Consider the following 12,205-nt stretch of genomic DNA (forward strand, 5'->3'; position numbering starts at 1 on the left):
GACTGTTTATCATTCTTCATACATATCTGAGCCTTTTGACCTCTGTTCCTTCTACATGGAATGACTTCCTCCTCCAAATCTTTTCTTTTCTCCAAAGCTAAATTTATATGTTATTTCCCATGAAAGATTGTACTTGATTCACCCAGGCAGAAGAAATTACTTTCCCCTCCAGGTAATGATGTCATTTTCTCACGCCTTCCTAATGGAAGTTTTACTCTAAGCCTCACTTATTAGTGTATCTGATCCGCTTCCACCCGCCAACCGTTTGTCTCCCCAAAACTGAAACAGAGGCACTGACGCCATCCTTGCCCATAACAGACCTTTTCATAAATGTGTCATGAATCAGGAAATCTACCTATCTCACACATAGAAACAATGGATTTGACAAAAGCCTCCATTCCTAATGTGAGAAGTATTTACATCTCCTAAAATTTATTCAGGGAATGTTTATTCAGAAACAAATATTTCTGTGATTTTGAGCCTGGCGTTAGATATATAAAGGTTAATGTCTCTGACCTTGAAGGGTTCGAGACATTTGCAGCCTCTTCTGAAGACTGTATTTAAATAGATACATTATAGTTTGGCAAGTTATAATGTGTGTCATAGATATAAATAACTGTGCCTGAGGGCCATCTACACAGGCTTCACAGGAAGGGTAGCATTTGGAATAAATCCTGGAGGAGTTATCCAGGTAAAGCGATTGAGAATGGCAACCAAGTAGAGGGAAAAGCATAATCAAAGCATTAAGTTATGAAAAGAACAGGTAAGTAATAATTAGGAGAATAATCAGTATTTGTTAGGCACTTGTTATATGTCAAGCACTATGCTAATCTCCTTAATTGTCATCATAAACCTATGAGTTAGGGACAGTTATTACTCTCATTTTACCAAAGAAGACAAAACTGTAAACTGTGGTATTTTAGGGTTCTCTAGAGAAACAGAACCAACAGGATATCTCTCTGTCTCTCTCTGTCTCTCTCTCTCTCCCTCCCTTCCTTTCTCCCTCCCTCTCTCTTGTTAGCTACATGAATAGATAAATAGATAGAAAGAGAGAGATTTATTTTAAGAAATTGGCTCATGAGATTTTGGAAGCTGGCAAGCCCACAGCGTTCAGGGCAGCCTGGTAGGCTGAAGGCCCAGGGAAGATTTGCAGTTTGAGTTTGAAGTCTGAATTCTGCTGGTAGAATTCCCTTTCTGGGGGAAAGGTCAGTTTTTTTTTTTTTTTCTCTTGAAGTCTTCGACTGATTGGATAAGGCCCGCTCACATTATAAAGAATAATTTGCTTTACTCAAGTTCTACAAATTTAAATGTTAATCCTACCTAAAAAAAAAAAATATTTTCACAGAAATATTTAGAATTGATGCTTGACCAAATTTCTGGGTACCTCGGCTTAGCCAAGTTGACACATAAAATTAACTATCACATATGGCATGGCCTATATAGTGTTAAGGTCATTTGGTGAAGTCCATGCAGCAAATAACTGTTAGAGTTACTTAAATTACCTAGTTCTCAGATTCAGGAACAAGTTAAATTTCTGGAAAAAAGCTAAGTCATATTCAAGCCAGAACTTTAAAGGCAAAGCTGAGAGTCAGAAGTGGAAAAACTAGTTACAACTGCCAAATCCAAATGGGTAGGCCAGGAGTTGGAAACTGAGTAGAAACAGACTCAATGTGGGAGCGGGTGCTGAACAGGAAGAGGCTTAGCAATGCCTAATCACCTTCTTGGGCAGTCGAGTGCATGGATGCATTGGTGTATTAGTCTGAATTACGGGAAAAGTGGGCTTTAAGGCAGCTTGACAAAAGTCTGGCCAACCAACAAAAAGATTGTTATAAAAAGCCAGACCACAAATTAAGAGAATTCAAACTAAGTATAATAACAAAATGGCTAATACAGATGTAAAACAAGACAAGTTCAAGTTTACATAGCCAGCAAATGGCAGAACTCTTGCCCCTATTCTGCAATTACATTTAATTAGTTGACGCTGGCCAGGTTCTCAGGATTTCTAGACATGTGAAGATAGGGAGAGAGATAAAGAAGACATTAAATCCATCCAGAGAAAATTCAAGGAAGATATTCAATGAGAAATGCTGGGCAATAGGCATGGTGTCATGCTAACGAATTTACAGATTTACAAAGCCCTGAAAAGATATATGAGAAAAAAAATTAGCTACATTAAGAAATTATCCTATCTTGCACTAGAAAAAAAAAGTATTTTAAATAGATGAAATACAAAGAATGGATAAAAGGATGCATGTAACTTTATTGATTAACAAGGCACTGTGCTGTGCCCTTAAAAATATGTAGTCTAATAAATTAAATGTTATCGAAAATAAGAGTTTGTATCATTTTACTTCAAGAAGATTAAGCAGATTTCCCAAGGCTCCATGGCTGCTGATGGCAGATCTGGTGGATGAGCCCAGGAATGGCTGTTTTCAAATCCCATGTTATTTTCATTTCAAACAGGCCACCTTCTGAGGGAAGAGCAAGCCAAGTACCTGCTGAGTATCGGAAAGGTGTCAATTCATTAACGTTTTCTTCTTTTATAATAAGCTTTGTTGACAAAATTTTTTAAAAAAAATATTCGTCACCTGTTTCCAGAACTTTAGTCTTGCAGATATATTTTACAAATGATTCTAGAACCTAGAACACGTATCTACCATCTACTCTGCACCATAGAAAACCTGGAATAATCCTACCAGTGGGTGAATTAAGCCTGTCCCAGGAATCTTTCCTCACTTTGTCCTCATGATTTTTTGTCACAGATGATTATTGGCAAAAGCCCAACTGGATGTCCTCTGGTTGTAGGGCAGGTATCTCTGTGTGGGGGGATGCACATGGCAATGTTGTGTTCAGTGAGTTGTTACTCTCCTTCCAGCTCCTGATGAATGACAAAGGGTAAGAGAGCAACTTCCCATTACATCTTAGTGAATCAGAGCACAAAATACCAGCCTGCTGTGTGTATCATTCATACTCAAAGTAAGCCTTAAAAACCCAGATGAAGAGTTCAATAAATTTAAGGAAATTGTAATTTCTCATAAATTATAAACACTTCAGATGTCCCTATATTTTTCTATCAGCATATAAACAACATGATAAAAGCCATAAAACTGATTATTTTATAAACTTTAATATGGTAATGTAGTTAGAGAATTTACATAAAATATTTAAACTTCCAAGTTAACCGATAGGAAACTGTTACTAAAAAATCATCCTAAATTTACACTCTTAAAAATTTTAAGTAAAGACTTAAAATTGAATTTTACTTTAAAAACTTCTTAATTTTCATGTCTACTTTGCCTGATTTTGTCATAAAATATTCTATGGTATCCATAGATATCATAGTGAAATGAAGGAATCTTCACAATAGGAAGATTCTTTTAAAATCTAGAGAAGAATAGAGAAATACACGTAATATTGACACAATCACATGCCCAAAGACCAGAGTCTGAACCATTACTCAGCAAAAACTTTTGGTGTACCCATTATGTGCTAGTCTCTGGGGATTCAAAGTAATAAAGATAAAACACTTGCTGTGCTAGAGGCAAACTTAGAAGGGAGAAAAAGACAATTAAGCAAGTTTTGTGCAAAATAACCAATGCGTTAAACATACATAGAAACCTAGATAGATGGATGGGTGGTTGGATTGGCAGACAGGTAATAAATGGTGTTATGGACTGAATTTTAGGCCTCCAAAATTTACATATTGAAACTTCACCTCCCAATTGTGACTATATTTTGAGGTGAAGCTTTTAAAGAGGTAATTAAGGTTAAATGAAGTCACAAGAGTGGAGCTCTAATCTGATAGGACTGGTGTTTCTGTAACACCAGAGCTCACTTTCTCTCACTCACTCGCTTTCTCTCTCCACACACAGAGGAAAAGCCATGTGAGGACACAGTGAGAAGTGGCTGCCTGCGCTCATCAGAAACCATCGCTGTAGATGCCTTCATCTTAGACTTCTGCCCTCCTTAATTGCAAAACAATGACTGTCTTGTTTAAGCCACCCAGTCTGGGATATCTTATTATGGCAGCCCAAACACACGAAGACAGATCGGCATAAGGATAGGTAGACAGAGGGGAGATTATCAAAATCTCTGATTATATGATAAAGAAGACTTCAAAGGGAGACATGGTAGTTTTTCTTCTTTGATTTACTTATTTTGTTAGAAATGCAATACATACTTATTTTACACTTACAACAATGTAGAAGGCATATAAAATTTAAAAACATAAAGGTGTTCTACTTGAGTCCAACTCTTCAATGGCAGGCACTCTTAAAGGGCTCAACGTTGTCCTTCCAGACCGTTTTATGGCAGCCAATTGGCAAGAGCGAGAGGGCGTGGCCTGTGGGATACCTGGAAGGTAGAGCAGAGGGCACAAAGCGAAGGCTATGTGCAAAAGCAGAGAGGTAGAAGCAGAGAGGAATGAAGCAGAATCTCTCATTCAGGGAACTGCAAGGCAGACTTTTTACGCAAAAGTTAGCATAAATCAGGCCATTAGGTTATACATGAAATGGCAGGCAGGCATCACATTATTATGAGAGTATTATATGGAGAATGGGCTAGAGATAGGAATACATCGTTCATAAGCAAAGAGAAACAGTTTGTAAACATAGGGAAAGATCGTCAAGTTCACGAGAGGCATGCCAATTAAAACTTTACTGAGATAATGTTTTTCATCTTTCTGATTGGCAAAAATCCAAAAGTTTTACAGAATATTCTCTTGATGAGGCGGTGTGGATCCATCACTCTTACATATTGCTGCTGAGAATAAAAAATGGTACAACTCTGTAAAGGGGAATTTGACAATATCTGGCAAAATTATGTAGACAATTACCCTTTGACCTAACATTTCTTCTGGAAATATATCACAAAGATACACTGGTAAAATATAAATATACATGTAAACAAGGAATTCAATGTGGTATTTTTTTGTAATGGAAATATGCTAGAAATAACCTAAATACCTGCCAATAAAGGGCTAGTTGAATAAACTGGTACTTTCATAAAATGGAGCATTATACCATTTTGAAATAAGGAATGATTCTATGCAATACTGTGAAGTGATCGCTGGGATACATGAATGAATGAGAAGAAAAGCAAAATGAAAAAAGAATATATCCTGAACTACCATTTATCTTTCAAGGGAGTTTACCATATATGGAATATATATATGGATATCTACTTATTTTTAAAAAATTATAAACTATAACAAAATTTTAATGGCTACCAATTGGTGAGACTGGGAAAAAATTTGCAGGAGACAGGAATAGAAAGTAGGCTTTTTTGAATATATTTTTGTAAACTTGACTTTGGCACTGTGGAAATATTTTATACTTATAAAAATAAATTAATAAATTTACAACAAACAATAAATTATCAATTAAAATGAGAAGAAAATGAAATGAAAGAACTTAACTATATAAAAATGTAGTTGTCAAAACGACACAAAATGGAATTATTTGAAAATACTTTAAACCTAATAATTTGACTAAACATTATAGTGGCATATACCCAAAGAAAAAAAGAAGTGCAAAATGAAACAAAACAAATAAACAACCCTCACACTTTTTAAATAATCATCTAATCAGCGTGTTGATGGTGGAGCTGATAGTCATTCTGGGCCTGTGTCATGTAATATCGGGGGATGAAGTAAATGAATAAATTCATTGGTGCCTTGGATGACTGTGATTTGCAGCATGAGAGAAAGAACATATGGAAAGACTGATGAGGTTAAGTAAAAATCATAATGAATTGGGAATAATTGTATGAAACTACTATTGCATAAATGTTCCCTTTAAAAAATATGCACTTTATAGAACTGTTCACTAAAAAAGGAATAATGGCAATTAATAACTCAATAGCAATAAGCCGTTTTCTTATCTATATTATAACCTTTAAAGAGTACTAAAGTGAATCAAGGCTCCTTAGAGAAACACCTAAATCCAGGCCTGGGATAGAAAGAGGCAAACTGTTCTCATAGCAAAGAAGCGAATAAAGTCTAAGTTAGTCATACCTAATGACTCAGGAGCCAGCTGAAAAAAAAGTCCCACTAGCCTCATATGAGAAAATTTGAATATCAATAAAGATAATAGCAGTAGATTGAAACACATCAAATCATTTTATCTGTTAAATCTGTGAGTTCATAATTTTATAAAAATAAATCTCATTGACTATCTTTATAAACAAATTCTCATTGTTTACATTTAGAGAATTTTAGGGCGCAAACTCATCAGTTGGAAAACTGCTAAATAAAAGTATGTATTGAAACGTTTATAAATATCGAAGCATTTATGCTGTCTCTCTTTACAATGTTTACCTCAGGTCACCAAGTAACTGATGGTTGCTAATTTCTCTATTTAAGGTAGTCATGAAAATAAAGGACCAGTACGATTAGAACAAATTAGAATTTTATTCATAAATAAAGGGAATTAAGAAGATTAATCTGTTAACACTAAATTGTGCATTCGTGCTCTCATCTCTCTCTCTCACATTTATCAATTCTTCTGATCATTACCACTTAGATTTTATTCTTATTCCTCATTTATAAGGTTCCTAAAGCAAACTCATGTTTCCTCCTTGCATGTCCCTTCTCCTAACTTTCTGTTTTTATTTTTAGGTAACAACGCACTTCCCCATTTCGAAGGCTTGAAATCATTGCTACCCTTGATTCATTCTCTTCTCTGTGATTCCTATATCAAATTAGCAACCAAGTCCTGTCAATTTTAGCAGAGCAATATCTTAAGAGCACAGCTCCTTGTCCTCATTCTCTTTCTCAAACCCACATTTAGACCAAGGAATCAGGGCCCCACTCTTTGGTCCCCACATCACAGGGATTTCTACTCTGGGGTCCATCTGGACACATGTTTAGCCAAGAGATAAAAAGACTAAGGGCTTTTGCCGACCTGAAGCTCACACATCCCAATTCTAGATTATGGAGAAGGCACCCAGGACCCTAATGATCAGTGTCTAAAATTAATAAACTCTTCTTTCACATATCCAGATATTATTTAAAAAGAGAATGTAATATTTAATCCAATTATTCAACATTTACTTCAAATCATTCCAAAATCTTAAGAATTTGAAATAATGGGCAAAAAGCAAGAGATGGCATTTTATAGCTTATTTCAGAGGCCCACAATATAAGTGCTACCTTTTTCTTTCATAACAAGGTATCTTGGGTGAAAATTATTCAGCAATACTCTTAAAGTTCTCTCTCGGTGGCTGTGACACTTGTTTTAAGCTTTAAAAAAAAAAAAAAGTGGAGAAGGGAGGGAAGAAAGCCAAAATCTTCAGTGAATAGAATATAGGCGATGAGACAAAATGCCCATAAACAGAGAAGAGCAGCTGCTTCTGGTCTCTGAGCCACAGATTACATAGAACAAAACTTTTTAAAATTTTGTTTTCAGCCAGATGAAAAGCGACGTTTGTTCTTTCATTTCAGAATTCTTTGTATCTAAAAATCAATCTCATCATTAACATCCCTGATGAAATGGAAGAGTTAATATCAGCCTGACCTGAGAAAATAGGACTAGGTAAAAGTTATTTATTAACATAAATTATCTTGTAAATCTGATACATTTTTATGCAGAAAAGGATAGAGGAATAGACCCATGCTTTTATAATGCCCAGTAACTAATAATTTTTAAAATATAATTTTACATTTCTAACAATTTTATGAGAAAGCTAATGATTTAAAATGATGAACAGTTATTAAAAAAAAAGATTGTGTGGGTTAATGGTTTCCCAAAACTAATGAGAGAATATCACTCCTACGATTTTAGGGAGTTTTGCTTTCTGAGTGATGACAGAGTCTAAAGATTTTTATAGCTTTACCCAATGATTTGTATGTGAATCTTCTAAAATAGATTTCTAAGCACATTTCATTACTTTGTCGCATATGTATACACTGTAGTATGATGTCTTTAAACATTGAAAAGCTAAAAGAGGAATATCCGAATAGATTGTTCTTTTTGGTGAATTGATGCTGATGATCTCTTCTTCTAGTCACTTGTCTTTGCTCTTTTAATCTTATAATCTTGTTGATCAGAACTTTAAAGCAGAAAATGTAGCAATTGAAACAACCAATACTGTTTCTTCTAGAGTGATTCTTCTTGAGTGGGGCCAATTTTCCACACACATTCCTTGGTAAAGTCTAGAGACAATTCTGGTTTTTACGATCGACGGGGGTACTACTGACACCTAGTGGGTAGAGGCCAATGATGCTGCTCAACTTCCTCAATGCGGAGGACATACTTCAACAGTTAAGTATCTGCTCTACGATGTCAATATGCCAAAACACTTTTCCCAAAAAGTGGAATTTAAAGATTCAACTCAATATAATTTATTGGTTTTCTTTTCTCACGTAAATCTAGACCAATTCTTTGGTCTTTATGAAACACGAGAAATCCCGACAATGCCTGTCAGAATGTGAACCCTCTGCCAACTGCCCCTCAGCTTGTATGCTGCTCTCTTTCTGGTTTCTAGCTGGCTTTATGATTGAAATCACATTATTGAAGAACTCGCCCGCCATGTTCACGCCATCAGCTGCAGAGACACTAGTTCAGCATCTGGACAGCCGCTCAGCATTTAGATAATGTGGGAGATGCAGGAAAATTTCACGAGGTTCTTTATCATCTATCTAAGGTACTGGGAAGATGAATACATGAGTTGGAGCACAGAATGAAAAATAAAGACCACATTTTAGAACTGGCTTCATGGCTTTAAACCAGTATTATCTGAATTGCAACAGTGATCACATAGAAAAGTGAAAAGTAACTTTCAGCTTGTTTCTGAAGTGTATTGATATTATCCGATAAAGCGAAGACTATTTTATGGAATCTAATAACAAAATGGCAGCCACTTTAAGATCTAAAATATGATTTCAGTGCCTGGCTCCAAGAGTTGGTAAATGTGCCATTTCATGTTGGCTGACACCTCTGTGCAAAATTCCAGACAGCACTATTCGGTCACAGCTTTGGCGGATTGCTATCATTCAGAGACCTTTTTATAAGACCAAAAGCAAGCAGTGCAATGTGAAATCCACCAAATTATTGGATCACATAGATGTGCCCAGTGGTCTGAAGCTTTATGAGGTAAAATCCACTCCAAGTTTAAATAGCTGCCACCCTGAGATGCATGGAAAAACACTAACTAGCTTTCTTCAAGCTTAGAATGGCCCATTCTTACTGGGCAGGAAACTGCACGAAAAGGTTTGCCATGTTCTCAGAATAGGCTACTCGAGAAGGATTGTCTGTGTAACAGATTAAGGAAATAAATTAATCTAGTATCACTAGTAGTATGGATATTCATAGATATTCTCCCTCTGGACAACTGTACTCATGTTTTAGGAGTTAATGGATGAGAAGGGAAGTCAATGGATAGAATATGTTATCATTTGAAAGGGACACAATTTTTGCTTCATTTCAAAGATTCTAGGAGCCTGGATTATATATACAACCATTAGAATCAAACCTTAGAACGTGTAGCTCTGAAGTGAGTTAGGTAGCTGATCTGAGTTAGCATACCATTTAAAATACTATAGCTCATTTTTAGAGGAATTGAAAACTTTCCCTTTATTGTACTCTGTTTCGCATGGTCTAGGTTGGTTCTGAGGAACAGTTAGTTCCCCATAATGTGAAAGTCTATTCTTTTCTGAGAATTATAATTCAATTCTTAAGAAAATGCAAAGACATGAAAGTGGAAGAAAATAGTAACATGAGAGATAAAACTATAAAAAGCTTTCAATTTGAACCATGTCATGGTATTTTATTTTTTTTGAAACATCTCTAAACATAATTTCCATCTAATAATTTCCATTTAATGATGCAGCTAAAACAGAAATATTTCATTTTAGTCTCTTTTTTTGTTATGTAATATGATTAAAGTATTGAGCAGTACTACATGATACAAACTCTTTCAAACGACTTCTAGAAAATGAAGCCTCTGCCTTCACTGTAGCTATTTCTAAAGTGAGCGATGAATCTTTGAAATCACATTTTCTACTAAGGTTTGTATTTTGCTTTCACTTCATCTGAAAACTTAAGATTTTAATTGTCTTTGTTCAAATTTTCTTCATCCACTTATTAAAAACCTTGTATTTAGTGCACCTTAAATGCAAGACCCCCTCTATGAGACATAATTCAGAAAATGGTAGCTCCTTTGCCTCTTCTTATCTTGAGATTATAGTAAATGTGGGAGATGAATTTAAATTGTGGGCAAAAGTGGAAGGGAAATAATAAGGTTCATGAAAGACTTTATTTTATGCTGGCATCGACAAATTGTCTTGAGTCTCTGTAGCAGGAAATGCTGTATACAAATAAAAGTGAAGTGAAACAATTTCATTTATTTATTTCTCCTAAAATTTTATTGGTTTTGAAATATTCAAATAATAAAATGAATATGAGAAGCAATTTTAAGTAGTAGCAGCAATACACGCTTGAGATGCACAGTTAGTTATAACCAACTACAAATACTATGAATAGGTCATTTTTTTTTGCAGAAGGTAAAAATATGAATATAGCAAAGGAAAAAACTAAAAAGAGAGAATAAAGAAAAAAAAAACAAGATGAGGAAAGTCATAATGCCAAGGAAGAAACAGCAATTTGTACTTTGTTACCTGAATTATAAAAATATTATATTTAAAATTTTCTGTTGCAAATTTTCTATCCTTCTGAAAAATCATGGAATTACAAATCTCTAGAACTGGAAGAGCCTTAAGTATGATCTTGTTGAAATGTCTTGTTACTTCACATGAAGAAATGATGCTGGAATTTGTTTAACTGTGTCTTTTTCTACCATTGAGGCTTGAAGTAACTCATCTGAATTCAAAGTTGGAATTTTTTTTTTCTCCAAATAGTTCCGAAATTTAGAATTCACATGTGAAAAGTAAGGCAACAACAGAACCAAGTAATCTACTGATGTTTGGGACAAAGTAGTGATGAAAAATTTGATGTAGTAGGCACCTGAGAATATTTCTTAAATTTAATCACAAGTTGACATTAACATGAAAAAATGAAGGATGAGATTTTTACCTGTATGCCTGTGTTTATAAATGCACTAGGCACTGGTATTCTAACTTGAATAATTGTTAAGTACTTTTCCGGGTTTGGGAGTTTGATGTGGTTGAATGGAAATGCACTGAGATGAAACTGGATTACAATGATCGTCAGGGGAGGCCCCCTTTGCCATTATACAAATGAGCCAAACACTAGAAAATAGCTCCAGTACATCTGCTTATAATGGTGTTTGGCATTTAAAACAAGATTATTTGGATCATCTGTGAAATCTTAACAATGATCTAGTTCCCAGCTTGATAATAATTCATGCATTTCAGTATAAAAAAAAATAAAACTTATTGTTTGTGCAGAAATAAATAACATGTAAGCTTTATTTTACTCTGAAATGAACATTGTAATAAATAATTCTAAATGTTCTTTTTTTTCTTCCAGTAATACACTCTGAATTTCCTGGGTACATTAAGTAGAGGGACTCTACTAGGATGCGGGCTCTATTGCGAAGTCGACATTTTATGTATGGCTGTAAAACACATTATTAGAGACTGAGACGAAGAAACATGAACCTTTACCTGATTACAGAGTTAACGCAATTTAAACAAAAACAGCTCAGATGCTGTTTCTCCAAAGGAAAACAAAAAGTCAGTCTATAACTAATCCAGGTGTAAGTCTAGTCTTTGACTCCTACTTGGACAAGGACTGAACCCACATCAGTAGTTTCCCAGCTGGCTCTCCCTGAGAAATCCTTGGGGTCTATCCAGATCTACTAGGTAAGGATCTCTGCGGGGAAAGAGCATGAAATTTATGATTTTAAAAAAGCTGTTGTAGTGCCTTTGATGACACATTACACTTGGGGACCACTAGTCTGAATACAATTTGCTTTTAACCAAAATAAAATTTTGAAGAACTGAGACTCGAATCCATTTTTGTAAAACAAAAATCTTTCAGATATCATGGAAGCTCAGTACAGAAAAGAACATCAGTACATAAGGGTAAATTATTTAATAATTTATTTTCCCATGAAATTCATTGGGTTGATAGGGTTAAGGTTTTATACAAGAGTAAAGGCTTTCTTACAATACAGTCTATTTGTATTAGGTCCTAACATGTACTGAACAAATTTCTCATACCTTAGAGAAGGAGGAGCACAATAAATTAAAGCAAATTATAATTCAGGTTCATCCTTGCAAGAT

This window comes from Rousettus aegyptiacus, unplaced genomic scaffold (assembly GCF_014176215.1).
Source record: "Rousettus aegyptiacus isolate mRouAeg1 unplaced genomic scaffold, mRouAeg1.p scaffold_m13_p_3, whole genome shotgun sequence".
Taxonomy (NCBI): Eukaryota; Metazoa; Chordata; class Mammalia; order Chiroptera; family Pteropodidae; genus Rousettus; species Rousettus aegyptiacus.